The sequence below is a fragment of the Mandrillus leucophaeus genome, unplaced genomic scaffold, assembly GCF_000951045.1.
Source record: "Mandrillus leucophaeus isolate KB7577 unplaced genomic scaffold, Mleu.le_1.0 Scaffold4, whole genome shotgun sequence".
In the NCBI taxonomy this organism is placed as follows: domain Eukaryota; kingdom Metazoa; phylum Chordata; class Mammalia; order Primates; family Cercopithecidae; genus Mandrillus; species Mandrillus leucophaeus.
Genome location: NW_012104253.1, coordinates 6805433 through 6818465, shown reverse-complemented (window position 1 = coordinate 6818465; position 13033 = coordinate 6805433). Strand labels below are relative to the sequence as shown.

Here is a 13033-nt window from a genome sequence, read left to right as displayed (position 1 = left end):
GAAGCAGAGGCAGGTGGATCCTTTGAGCCCAGGAGTCTGAGACCAGCGTGGGCACCATGGCAAAAAAAGGTCTCTTAGAAAAAAATACAACAAAATAGCTGGGTGTGGGGTGCGTGCCCATAGTCCCAGCTACTGAGGAGGCTGAGGTGTGAGGATGGCTTGAGCCTGGGAGGCATAGGTTGCAATTAGCCTAGATCACACCTCTGCACTCCAATCTGGGTAATAGAGCCAGACTATATCTAAAGGAAAAAGTCTCTCTCTCTCTCTCTCTCTCTCTCTCTTCCCAAGCTGCTCCTTTCTGAGGTCTGCAATTGGATGGCCCCTCTCATCATTTGGCTTCAGCTCAGATGTCCAGCTGCCCTCAGGAAGCTGCCTCCTATACCTGTGACCTCATCACTTGTCACTCTCTACCACCATGCCTTGGCTCACGTTCCACAGCACTCACCTCTCTTAAGGAATTCACATAAGTGGTATGTGCTTGATATTTACTGTCTGTTTCCTCACCCCTCAATGGTATTTTGACCACACCAAAGCAGGAAGTATGGTGATCCTGTTGACTTCTGTTTGTCCAGAAATGAGGACAGTGCCTAACACATGGCAGGTGCTCAAGAACTACTGATAGGACTTATAAACTATTGATAGAATTTAGAATCACAGGTCAAGTTCAGACCCAAAGCAACTTTATCAACCTCACACAGTTACTACTTGCAGAGAAGAGAGACCATCCTGGCCTTGGTTCTTTATAAACTTTATTCCAAATTCTTGTGTTGCTTCTGTAAGATAGAAGACATTAGCCACAGTTTATGGATCAGCAACCTCAAAACACACACGCATGCACACACACACACACACACACACACGCACACATATTTGTTTTTCTGCTAGACAAAACTCCTGCGGGTCTCAGAAAGTCCCCAGAAATGTCACAGCCGAGGTCCTAACTTTGTGGGCTATAGGCCCAGCTAGTCAAGAATCCAGGGCACAGGGGACAAGCAGGACCAATGTTTAAGAACATCCTCCTTCTAGGGCCAGCTCCAGCTTCCCAGGGCCAGAAAAGTTCACCACACATTGAGGCTCACTCCCAGCGGACAGCATCCTAACCAGAGTCAGATGTTTCAGCTACAGGAGACAGGCCAGTCCCTATAAGTTTGGGAAAACTTGAAAGAATTCTGGAAGAGCCATAAATCTTGAACTGGAGCCTTTTATCAACCTCTAATTTATCATGGTCTCTGAATTACTTTGACTGGAAAAGTCATAATCCATATGTACTGGAAATTTGGTCAACACAGGCCTGCTTTTCATGACAAGAGTGGTTCTTGACACATGTGATTTAGCTTAAAGAGATTCCACATGGTGGCAACTTGTCTCTACATCCCTCACTCCTGTGCTGGTCATGCTCATTCATTCAGCGGACATTCTCAGACCATCTCCACATTGCCATGTCTTACATTTGCTTATAGAGAGAGAGAGAGAGTAGACAATTCTATTCCCAAGACACTTGACATGGAATGAGACACATAGAGAAGCAGACAATTACATTTTAGTGTAATAAATGCCAGAGAAGCCAAGCGTGGCGTCTTGTGAGGCCGCCAAGTAAAGGCATGTGACTAAACCTAGGGCATCAGAGAAGGCTACCTGGAAAAGGCAATGCCTCCTCTGAGACATAAAAGCCTTCAGAAAGCAAGGACTGTATAAAGGCCTGAAGATGATAACACGAAATGGTGGGTATCTAAAATTAGCGAGGTGTGGCTTAAACTAGAGCAGATGACATTGTAGGCATGTTGCTAGGGCCTGGTATATAGGAAGATCTCTTCTCTGAATTCCAGACACATCCCATGGGCATGCCTGGCATCTGCATTTGGTTGGCTGATGGACCATCTCCAACCTAACGTGGCCAAAGCAAAACTCTTGATTCCCTCCCATGACCATACTTCTTCTCCCAAGCCTGTCTCATGTCAGTTCTTCCCCATCTTGGCCCATGGCTCCACCATGTGCCCATTTGATCAGGCCCCAAGTCTGGAAGTTAAACTTGTCTCTTCTCTTCCCATAAACTCCCTCATCTGGTCCATCAGTGAGTCCTGCTGGTTTTACCTTCAAAGCACGCCCCAATCTGTTTATGTGTCACCATCCTACTCTACCACCCTAGCCCAGGCTTCCATCTGCTCTTGTCAGCTTCCTGTAGGTATTTCCTGTATAGGACTCTGGATTCCTTACCAGCAGGAATGGTGACACACTCATCATAGTGTCCCCAGCACTGATCACAACTGCTTGGATACATGCCTACCTGTGCACATTTGAGACTATTTGAAAGTCATAAAAAATGTTCAATTTGCCTTCAGTCCTTTCTCACATGTGTTTGGTAAAGGCAGAGTAAAGAGCATAAATGACAAATCCTCCCAATTTGGGAATATCCCTGTGTACCAGCTCCTAAACCCAGTGCTAAGGACAAGAGTGTGCAGGGACACAAGAAGTGACCTTATGGAGCTTGGAGCCTAGTGGGCAAGGCAGAGGAACGGCCAGTCATAACAGAATGGGAAAGGACCCTGATGTAGGTCATTGTGGGTGCTGGCAGGCTTGGCTTAGGGGTGCCTATTGTGGCTTTGAGGAGTTGAGTCAGCTGCAATAGAGATGGTTCTTGGGGCAGGAGATGCAGTGGCAGTGTGAGTTTGGGGGAAGACTCTGCAGTGATCATTTTGCATCTCTTTAGTGAGGATGACCGCACAAGTCATTTGCTTTTTGCATCAGTGCGACCATCAGTAACCTGTCCTCCTCCTCACTTTTATTATCTAAAGTGTCCCTGTATGAACAATACATTTAATGGCCTCCCTATTTGTAGGAGAATATTGTCACTGCCAGGGCACCCACCAGTATAACAGAAAGAGCTTTTTCCTAATGCACAGTGGACTAAAGTCGAATCTTTCAGTTAGAAAAAGCTTCTTAAGTAATCCTAAGGCCACTCCCACTGTCCTGTGCACCAGCACGCACTGAACTGGGGAGGACACATGCACACTGACCAGCTACTGTGTGTGAAGTATCCACAAAACACTTCCAGGTGCAACAGCCCAGGGACAGGGGAGCTCTTTACCTTGTAGATGAAGAAACAGGACTTAAGTCATTTTTTTCACAAGGCCACATACTCAGTTCATGCTAGAACCAGCATTATCTGGATTCCACAGTTTATTCACTTTTTTACACTCTGTCGATGCTCACTTTGGCCCTTTCTGAGACAGCTAGAAACCAGGACCATGTGAGTTTGTTCATATGATGCTGGTTTATTTCTTTAGTCCTTCTTACTATTTTTGCCTTGGTTGTTGTTAACACTCTTCCTCCTCCCTAAGTGCCACTAAAGGAAATTTCAAGTCTGTGGACATCAGCTTGATTCTGGTTACGACCACCTGACTCATGGTAAAACCTACACCCACCTTTCCGGTTTTGAAGAAAGTAGTTTATTTTGGCTTTATTTGCTTCTTTCATTTCAGGAGATGTGATGGTTAATACGGAGTGGCAACTTAACTGGATTGAAGGATGCAAACTATTGTTCCTAGGTGTGTCTGTGAGGGTGTTGCCAAAGGAGATTAACATTTGAGTCAGTGAACGGGGAAAGGCCTCCATCTGGGTGGGCACCATCTAATCAGCTGCCAGCGTGGCTAGGATGAAGCACATGGAAGGAAGTGGAATGAGCAGACTCGCTGAGTCTTCCGGCCTTCATGTTTCTCCCATGATGGATGCTTCCTGCCCTCAAACATTGTACTTCAAGTTCTTCAGCTTTTAGACTCTTGACCTTACACCAGTGATTTTCCAGGGGCTCTCAGGCCTTTGGCCACAGACTGAAGGCTGCACTGTCGGCTTGCTTGCTTTCGAGATTTTGGAACTTGGACTGTCTTCCTTCCTCCTCAGCTTGCAGATGGCCTATTGTAGAAGTTTACCTTGTGATCGTGTGAGTCAACACTCCTTAATAAACTCCCTTTCGTATGTATTATACATCTATCTTATTAGTTCTGTCCCTCTACAGAACTCTGACTAATACACGAGAGAGAAAATTTATATTTTTTTCTGCATTGCTGACCGCCTATTCAAGCCAGCAAGAAAGCTGATCCTAAAGGAAGTTGTACAAGACATGTAAGTTCCCTTTAGTTGATGACCTTGAAGCTGTCTCTCCATCCTGCCCCTAAGGTTTCAGAATCTGGTAAAAACACCACTATGTCATGCATCCACCACTACAAAACCTGCACTTGCTAAGCCGATGTGTACCCCGTGCTTTATTGCATGTCTACTAAGCATCAGTTACTTAGCAAATAACCTTACGGGGCAGGCCGTGATATTACATTTTATGTATGAGGACAATGAGGCTTATACATTGAGGAGATTTAGAGGATGCAGTGACTTGTTTTAGAAGGTCATAATTGGGTGTGGAATGTAGACATACACCACGAGTTGCCTAATTCTAATCCTGGGTCCTTTGTTTCTCATCAGGCTACTTCCATCTCCCCATGAAAGAAAAGAACTCTGCATAATGAATCAGAAAAAAACCTTGGGTTCAAAGTATTTATAGTCGAAAGGGACAAATAGAATGGCCTCCCTGGCACAGGTGCCAAAACAGGCCAAGGTATGGGGGTAGAGCTTTCCTCGTCTACTTTGGAGATGAGCACATTACCTGTTTAGCTAGAGTGCTGCGTGTATGCATGTGTTAGGATGTCTAAGAATGTGTGTAGATATGCTTGTCCATGTACATGTGTGTACATGTGTGTACATGTTTGTATGGCATGAATAAATTTTAGAAAATTAAGTTGCAACCCAATCCTGGAAAAGTTAGCACCGTGTTAAGCAGCATGTGTCTTTCTGTATTTTTAATAAAGAGCCAATGATGATTTTTTTTTTTACCTGGAAATGTGATTAGAATGTGAAACTACCAGTAAGGTGACTGTTTTCCCAGCTGAATCCCCAATCCAGCCTTAAGTTTGAGACTTATTAAATTTGTCCTTGTAGAGGCAATTCTAAGCAGTCAATAGCATTCATGTATTCATTCAACAACCATTTAGTGAATATCTGCTTGATGCCGGATACTGTTTCGTTTCAATGTTAACAGTTGCAATCTGATAGGGAAGGTATAATATGTATATGAATAGAGCATTGCAAAACAGTTGGAGTTGATGGAGACAAACATGGTTATTATGGGCACCTAAAGACCTTCCAAGCAAATCTGGAAGTTCATTGAAAACTTCTTTGAAGAGTTGTTGCATAGGCTGAATCTCGCAGGATGACTAGGAGTTAGCCCAGGAATGTAGAGAATATGCCAAAGACAGGAAACTGAAGAGAGGAGGCACTGGGGCAAAGCAGAGGTTGGGGTGATAGCAGAAGTATTTACCAGTCACTGAAAAGTCAGGTGCTTCCCTTTGTAGGTAGGTAGGGCCATGGGACTACTTCTAGCCTACCGGTTGCAAGCAGAAGTGTTGTGTGTCACTTCCAGGCTCCAGCATTTACAAGCTGATGTAAAAATCTCAACCCTCTACCCCCTGCTACTCCACTCATGGAGGCCACATATGGAGATCACTGCAGCCTGGATCACTGAGTCACTGCATGGAGGACATTTTCCTTGGAGAGTCACCCAATGTGCATTAAGAGTTTGGGTTAAGCCATTGAAATGCTGAGGTTTATGTTATGACTGGAGCCTAGTATAGTCTATTCTAACTAATACAGCAGGTGTTGGGATTCTAACGAGTTTGATATTGCCAAAGATAAAAAGCAATGCAGAGGAAGAAGTACCTAAAAATGCCTTACCTAAATTCCAGCTTCTTGAACCCTTTACTTACCAACTGATGCTAAAATTCCCTCTTCATCCTTCCCATTGAGGAGAAATGGTGTTTGAAGCATCTGATGAAGCAATTTCAGCAAAACTGAAAAAGTGCACCACTTATTTCCACTTTCTTTTCTTCCCTCTTCTTAGCCTACAAATCTTAGTCAGACCCATAGTTGGGCCTGAGCCATAACCAGACAAACTCCCCTTTCAGGGCACAGGGAATTTTCTTTGTTCACTGCTGAATCATAGGAGCCTCAAACCATGCATTGCATGAAGAAGGTACTCAATAAATATTTATTGATTGAGCATCCCAAGGAAAAGATGAACATAGGTGTCCCAGGAGAGAGAGGAGGGTCGCACTGCAAGGTCTGAAGACTCATGTTAATGTCCCAGATGCCTGACTTCGAATCAGCGCCCCCATCTCTCTGAGGCTCAGTGTTGATGTCCAGCAAATGAGAGTAACATGCCTACCTCCCAAGTTTAAAACTTCACTATCTTATGAAGGTGAAAGCTTTCCCAACCCTGCCAATACCTTAATCTTGGACTTCTAGACTCTAGAAATGTCAGAAAATAAATTTCTATTGTTTAAGCTGCCCAGTGTGTAGTATTTTGTTATGGAAGCCCTAACAAACTAATCTACCCACCAATATAAACTAACATAAATGGTGCAGTCATTCAGCCATTCAACAAACATACACTGAGCACCTTCCAAATATACCTGTGACCTTGGTAGGCTAGGCTCTGGGCAGAAAAGATAAATTATGTAAGTTTTTTTTTATTCTAAAGGAAAATTATTGTCCATGCTTGTGCATGGTCCTGTCCTGATAAAACTGATGTAAGATGATATGAGATGGTATATTATGACAATTGCATTCATTCATTCAATAAGCATTTATCCATACTTCTTAAAGGATAAGCATTAGAGACACGAGACAGTGATGCAGTGACTCTGATCCCCAGGCTGCTGACAGTCCCATAGAGGTAATAATTAGAGCTGGGGTCCTGGACTCGGACTTCATAGGTTCAAATCCCAGCTCTGCCATCTGTTAGCTCTGTGTGTATGGACAGAGTCTTTGGACTATTTATGTCTCTGTTTTTTAAACTGTCAAAAGGATATTGAAGAGCCTCAACTGCAAAAGTTTGCTGTGAGGATGTTGTAGAACTGTTCCTATAGGAAGCTCAAGCTGGTGGGTGTTGCGTTCTTATTTACAGAGTAATGATGGGCTGTAATTTAGCACACAAAGGCAGCCCCAGAGGCAATGTCCTTAGAATTAATTTTGAATGTTCATACAAAAGACAATTTGCAGACAGGAGGCCATTTTAATCAAGGGATGAGGAAAATGGCCCTGTGAGAAGAATGAATCCTCAGAAGTCCAGTGGTCCGCCTATCCAACCTCTTTGCGTTTCAGTTTTCTAGACTGAAAAATAGAAATTACAGTATTTTCCTCATGCTGAAATATGTTAGCATCAGAATTTGGGCATAAGCTATCATTATTCTTGCACTTTACACATGAGAAAACTGAGGCAAGACTATGAGTGAGTAGGCCCAGGTCACTTTGCTGCTAAATGTCAGAGCACCTGTGCCGTGTGATCTTTTTTTTTTCTTTTTTTGAGACAGGTTCTCATTGTCACCCAGGCAGGAGTGTAGTGGTGCAAACATGGCTCACTACAGCCTTTACTTCCAGAGTTCAAGTGATCCTCTTGCCTCAGCCTCTTGAGTAGCTGGGACAACAGGTATGTTGTCACCATGCTCGGCTATTTATTTATTTATTTATTTGTTTATATTGGTTTAATGTCTTATAGAGATGAAGTCTTGCTATGTTGTCCAGGTTTGTCTCGTGGGTTCAAGTGATCCTCCAACCTTGGTCTTTCAGCATGCTGGGATTACAGGAGTAAGCCACCGTGCCCTGCCTGTGCTGTGTTTTGATTCCAGAATCCACACTCTCGACTGCTAATGGGCTGGGAGAAATGACCTGCAGTTCCTTAAGTGGTAGCAGGAAAGAAGTGGGCATGCAGGATCTCAGGGGAGGTCAGGGAAAAGGATGGGGATTGCCCTCAACGATGGGAGAATGTTTATTAATGCACACGGGATGAGCTCTGAGGACCCTCTAGAACACTGATTCTGTCAGCCCTCCCATTTCTGCAGACACGTGGCCCCACCTTCCTCCACTTCTCCTGCGGAGCAGGATGTGCTGTCATTGTCGATGCACAAGGATCGGCTCTGCGCATGTGCTGTGCGCTGCAGGGAGAGGAGAGGGGTCACTAGAATCTGTCAGCATCCCTCCAAGACAGCCTGGTGTCACACTCACCATTCCTGATTTCTTTTGTTAGTCTCAGAATAGTGACTTAGAACAATTATATTCATTTCACAATTAACATTCTTTTTTGCACACTAGCTGAAAAGTAATGGAACCCTGACTCTCCACTTTTGAGGCAGAGCTGACAGCTGAGTGTGGATGTGGATGCTGGCCTCTTGGGGAAAACACAGCTATGGCAGCCTTCACCACGGTTTTGGGTAACACCTTCCCACCTTCCATTCAGTTTTGCTTGTGTGCTTGTTTGGTTTTGGTTAGAGAACAAAACATTGAAGCATTGGTGAATGTATTTTTTTTTTATATTCTTGTTAAAATAACCCTTGACTCCCGGCTCATTAAAGTCGTCATGTTGGCAAAGATTCCCTCAGGACCTGAAATGTTGATTCCGACTTCGCTGCATATGGAGGTAAATTAGTATGATCTGTATCACTTATTGAGGAATTTGCAATTTTAGATTCAAACGTGTCCCATCTGTTCGGCCTGGTCTGTTCTTCTGCCCCAGGGCTTGAGACAACACCCTCTCTCATCCTCTCTGTTGGCTATGGGATTTGATGCTGTGTCTTGTCATTGATGTTCCTTTAGAAACTGAAGATGTCCTTAAGACTCCTCTCAAACTCGGCCTTCTTCTGTACTGAATTGAATAGTGTTTTCTCAAATGTTTATGTACAACCAGAACTGCAGAATGTGAGTTGATTTGGAAATAGATTCTTTGAGGTGTAAACAAATGAAGATAGGCCTTATTGGATTAGCATAGGTAGGCTCTAATCCACTGGCTGGTGTTCTCATAAGGAGAGGGACATTTGGACACAGAGACATGCTCACTCGGAGGGCAGGTGATATAAAGACAGATGCAGGGAACACTGCGTGAAGATGGGAGATGAGTCCACAAGGTGGAAATGCTACGGAGAGCAAGAAAACCAGCAGCTTCTAGCAGAGAGAGGTGGGGCAGATCCCTAGGCCCCCAGTAGGACCAACCCCATGGACACCTTGGTTTCAGACTTCTCTCCACAACTGCCAGACAATGGATTTCGATTGTTTTCAGGCACCCAGTTTGTGGCCGTTGGTTACAGCAATCCTGGGAAACGAAAGTGCCTTCTCACCACCTAACAGTGATGGCCTTTGGTCTCTGACTGGCATTCTTACTACTTCCCAGGTTCACCTCTTCCTGGGAGGTCAACATTGCTCAATGACTTGCTTCTAAACTCCTTAAGACACTGAGGCAACATTCCCTCCCTCTTAGCCACAGCCTGGACAACCCATCTCACTCTGCCTTTCTTTGTGTGTCCCTCTCTGAATATGTTTACCCAGCTTCCTGTTACTTGTAACCCATTTCAGTCAACACCCAAAAGCCCTTATGATGTGTCAAGCACAGGACCAGGCACGGTGGCAGTAAATCTGGTGTCTGGAAATGTTGATCATAGTGCAGGTCCCTTCTGACACCAGAGAGGAAACGCTCCAACCCTTCCTCCCCATACCTGGCACGGCAGTCTAAAATCAAAGGTCTAATGATCATGCATTAGACATTGATGTGGTTTCACCATTCTGTTTTAATCATGAGTGTACTTGCAAGATGCCATGAAGAATCTCTAATGTGGTGACGATGGTCAGAGGTGGAATAGGGAAATACAGCACTCTATTCTCTTGTAGTCTTGGGGTAACTCCTTTTTCCTAAGGTCTGTTAGCACTTCCAGATCAGATGTAATGATGGGGCAGGTTCCAAATAGTGTGCATTCCCCTCAATTCAGATATAGGATGGGTCTTTCTTTTAGGACTTTAGGCCACACAAAGAGAGCTCTTGTGCCCTTCAGGGTTTGAGAGCGTATCCTTCCCAAACAGCTGTCAGAACAGGAGCTGGGAAGGCTATGAGAGAAGTAGGACAGAGAGGGGCTGAGGATAGATGCATCCACAGGTAGACTGGTGTTTGGAGGCAGAGTCAGCTGGAGATGAGGAAGATTCTTCTACCAGGTGGGCAGTTGTGTGTCTGGAAGTGGTGACAGGAGGCACAGGCCAGTGACAAGCAGATAGCCATGACTAGGGATTGGGTCTTGAGTAGGACTTGGTTGGCAGGAAGACCCTGGGGATGGGAGATCCATGGATAGTCCATGAACAAGACCCAGGAAAATGGACAGGCATTCAGAAGGGGAGAGCTGCTGCTGGGTGGATGGCCTCCAGCTAGATGATAGAATGTGGGAAAGGAAGGAGATGGGAAATAGATAGAAAGACTCTCAGGTGAGAGGGCTCTCCCTCTGGCAGCCCCAGGCCCTGCCTAGATGCCAAGACCCAAGAGACCAGTCCTTGCTTACAATGGGAACCCGCTATAGTAGAAGAAGTTCAAGGGCTACCACAGAAGGCTCAAGGGAAGTTACAAGATTGCAGTGTAGGATTTGGGAAAAGGGTGACAACTTGGAAAGATGCGAAAGGAAGTCTTCAGAAGCACATGAGGCAGCCATCATCAAAGTTGGCCTTGGACTTGGTCTCCTGAGACTGTGCCCAGAATTTTAAATCATTCTCGATCAGCAGCAGGATCTAATGGGGGCAGATGAAAGTCAAATGGGCAGAGTTTAGGGCATAGCAGAGCAGATGTACTCACCTAGTTAGGCCAGTCCAGCTTCTGAGACATCTTATTGAGAGTCCATCTCTCAGGGAGAGCAGGAAGAAGAACGAGAAGGAGGCTGCCCCACCATTGTCTCAGTGGCTTCTGAGAGACATTGTAAGGAGTCATGATTGACCCATTGTAAAAGGCAACCATATGGTGCATTAAACCATATGGTGTTAAAAAAAAAAAAGACATGAATAACAAGAAAATAAGTCGCATTAACTCCTTTGCATTTCAAAAGTGATAAGACTATTAAATGTGTATATTTCTATAAGTGTCTGAGAGTTATAGATCAGCCCCAAAGGGGAGGCCATGGCAGGATATTAAAAGTTTAATGAGGTGCAGTTTCAGAGGTGTTAACATTTGACAACCAGAAACAGAAGTAGCCCCAAACTTTTAATCTGAAACAGACAATAAATGATGAACAAAGAGGTTACTTGCTTAGAGCAAGGTTCTGACCACAGGGATGTCCGAGAAGAGGAGAAATTAGATCTGGATGCTAGGCTGGGATATGAGCTAACAAAATGCTTGGCTTAGGCTTCTTAGCCTTAAAATGTAGTTTTGTGGCCAGATGGAAATAATTAATAGAAACATTGAGCTCAGTGCTGGGCCATGGTGGGTACTGATGGTAGCTGCATAGACTGGGCATCAGAGTGGGTGTTATCACATTTTTGCTAGCATTAAGTAGTTTCTGAAACCAGGAAGGCTCAGAGGGGCTGTGTTCTGCACTGTGCCAAGTGATTCTTGCTATCGCATTCATTAAACTTTGTGTAATAATTTGATTTTACCAAACTTCAACATTTGGTGGAACAGCTCACAGTAAAATAAGCCTGACTCAGATCGTTCTAATGAAATCACCCCTATATTAAAGAGGTTTCAGTATCATTTCTGGAATGCGTCCAGGTGGTTGATTTCTAAGGAAGAAGGAAAGGGGGTTTTGATGTGTCAGAAATTCAAATGAGGGAGTGGATGGCAAGATGGCCAAAAAGGAACAGCTCTGGTCTGTAGCTCCCAGTGAGATCAATGCAGAAGGCAAATTATTTCTGCATTTCCAACCAAGGTACTCGGCTCATTGGGACTGGTTGGACAGTGGGTGCAACCCACAGAGGGTGAGCCAAAGGAGGATGGGGCATCACCTCACCAAGGAAGCACAAGGGGTAGAGGAACTCCCTCCCCTAGCCAAGGGAAGCCACAAGGGACTGTGCCATGAGGAATGGTGTACTCCAGCCCAGATACTATGCTTTTCCTGTGGTCTTCACAACCTGCAGGCTAGGAGATTCCCTCAGGTGCCTACACCACCAGGGCCCTGGGTGTCAAGCACAAAACTGTGCAGCAATTTGAGCAGACACAGAGCTAGCTGCAGGAGTCTTTTTTTTTTTCATAACCTAGTGGTCCCCAGAACATCACTGACACAGAACCGTTCACTCTCTTGGAAAGGGGGCTGAAGCCATGGAGCCTAAGTGGTCTTGCTCCATGGATCCCACCCCCACAGAGTCCAGCAAGCTAAGATCCACTGGCTTGAAATTCTCTCTGCCAGCACAGTGGTCTTAAGTTGACCTGGGATGCTCAAGCTTGGTGGGGTTGGGGGGTGGGCACTCCACCATTACTGAGGCTTGAGTAGGCAGTTTTCCCCTCATAGGCAAACAAAGCCACAGGGAAGTTTGAACTGGGCAGAACCCACCATAGTTCAGCAAAGCCACTGTAGCCAGACTTCCTCTCTAGATTCCTCCTCTCTGGGGAAAGCATCTCTGAAAGAAAGGCAGCAGCCCCAGTCACGGGCTTATAGATGAAACTCCCATCTCCCTGGGGCAGAGCACCTCAGGGAAGGGGCGGCTGTGGGCACAGCTTCAGCAGACTTAAACATTCCTGCCTGACAGCTCTGAAGAGAGCAGCGGATCTCCCAGCATAGTACTTGAGCTTTGCTAAGGGACAGACTGCCTCCTCAAGTGGGTCCCTGACTCCTGTGCCTCCTGACTGGGAGACACCTCCTAGCAGGGGTCGACAGACACCTCATACAGGAGAGCTCCGGCTGGCATCTTGTGAAGGCCTCTCTGGGATGAAGCTTCCAGAGAAAGGAACAGGCAGCAATCTTAGCTTTTCTGCGGCCTCCACTGGTGATATCCAGGCAAAGAAGTGTCTAGCAAACTCTAGCAGATGTGCAGCAGAGGGGCCTGACTGTTAGAAGGAAAAATAACAAAGAGAAAGGAATTGCATAAACATCAACAAAAAGGACGTTCACTCAAAAACCCCATCCAAAGGTCACCAATATCAAAGACCAAAGGTAGATAAATCCGTGAAGATGAGAAAAAAAAAAAAAAAAAAAAA

The 13033-nt window shown here is 45.2% G+C and overlaps 1 long non-coding RNA gene across 1 annotated transcript in view; it reads right to left on the bottom strand.

Annotated features, from left to right (window-relative positions):
• LOC105547891 overlaps nt 1-13033 on the bottom strand; it is a 75174-nt gene that overhangs the window by 38022 nt on the left and 24119 nt on the right. The window contains exon 2 of the long non-coding RNA XR_001007304.1: nt 10703-10810. This is a non-coding gene — a long non-coding RNA (uncharacterized LOC105547891). The remainder of the gene's footprint in view (nt 1-10702; nt 10811-13033) is intronic.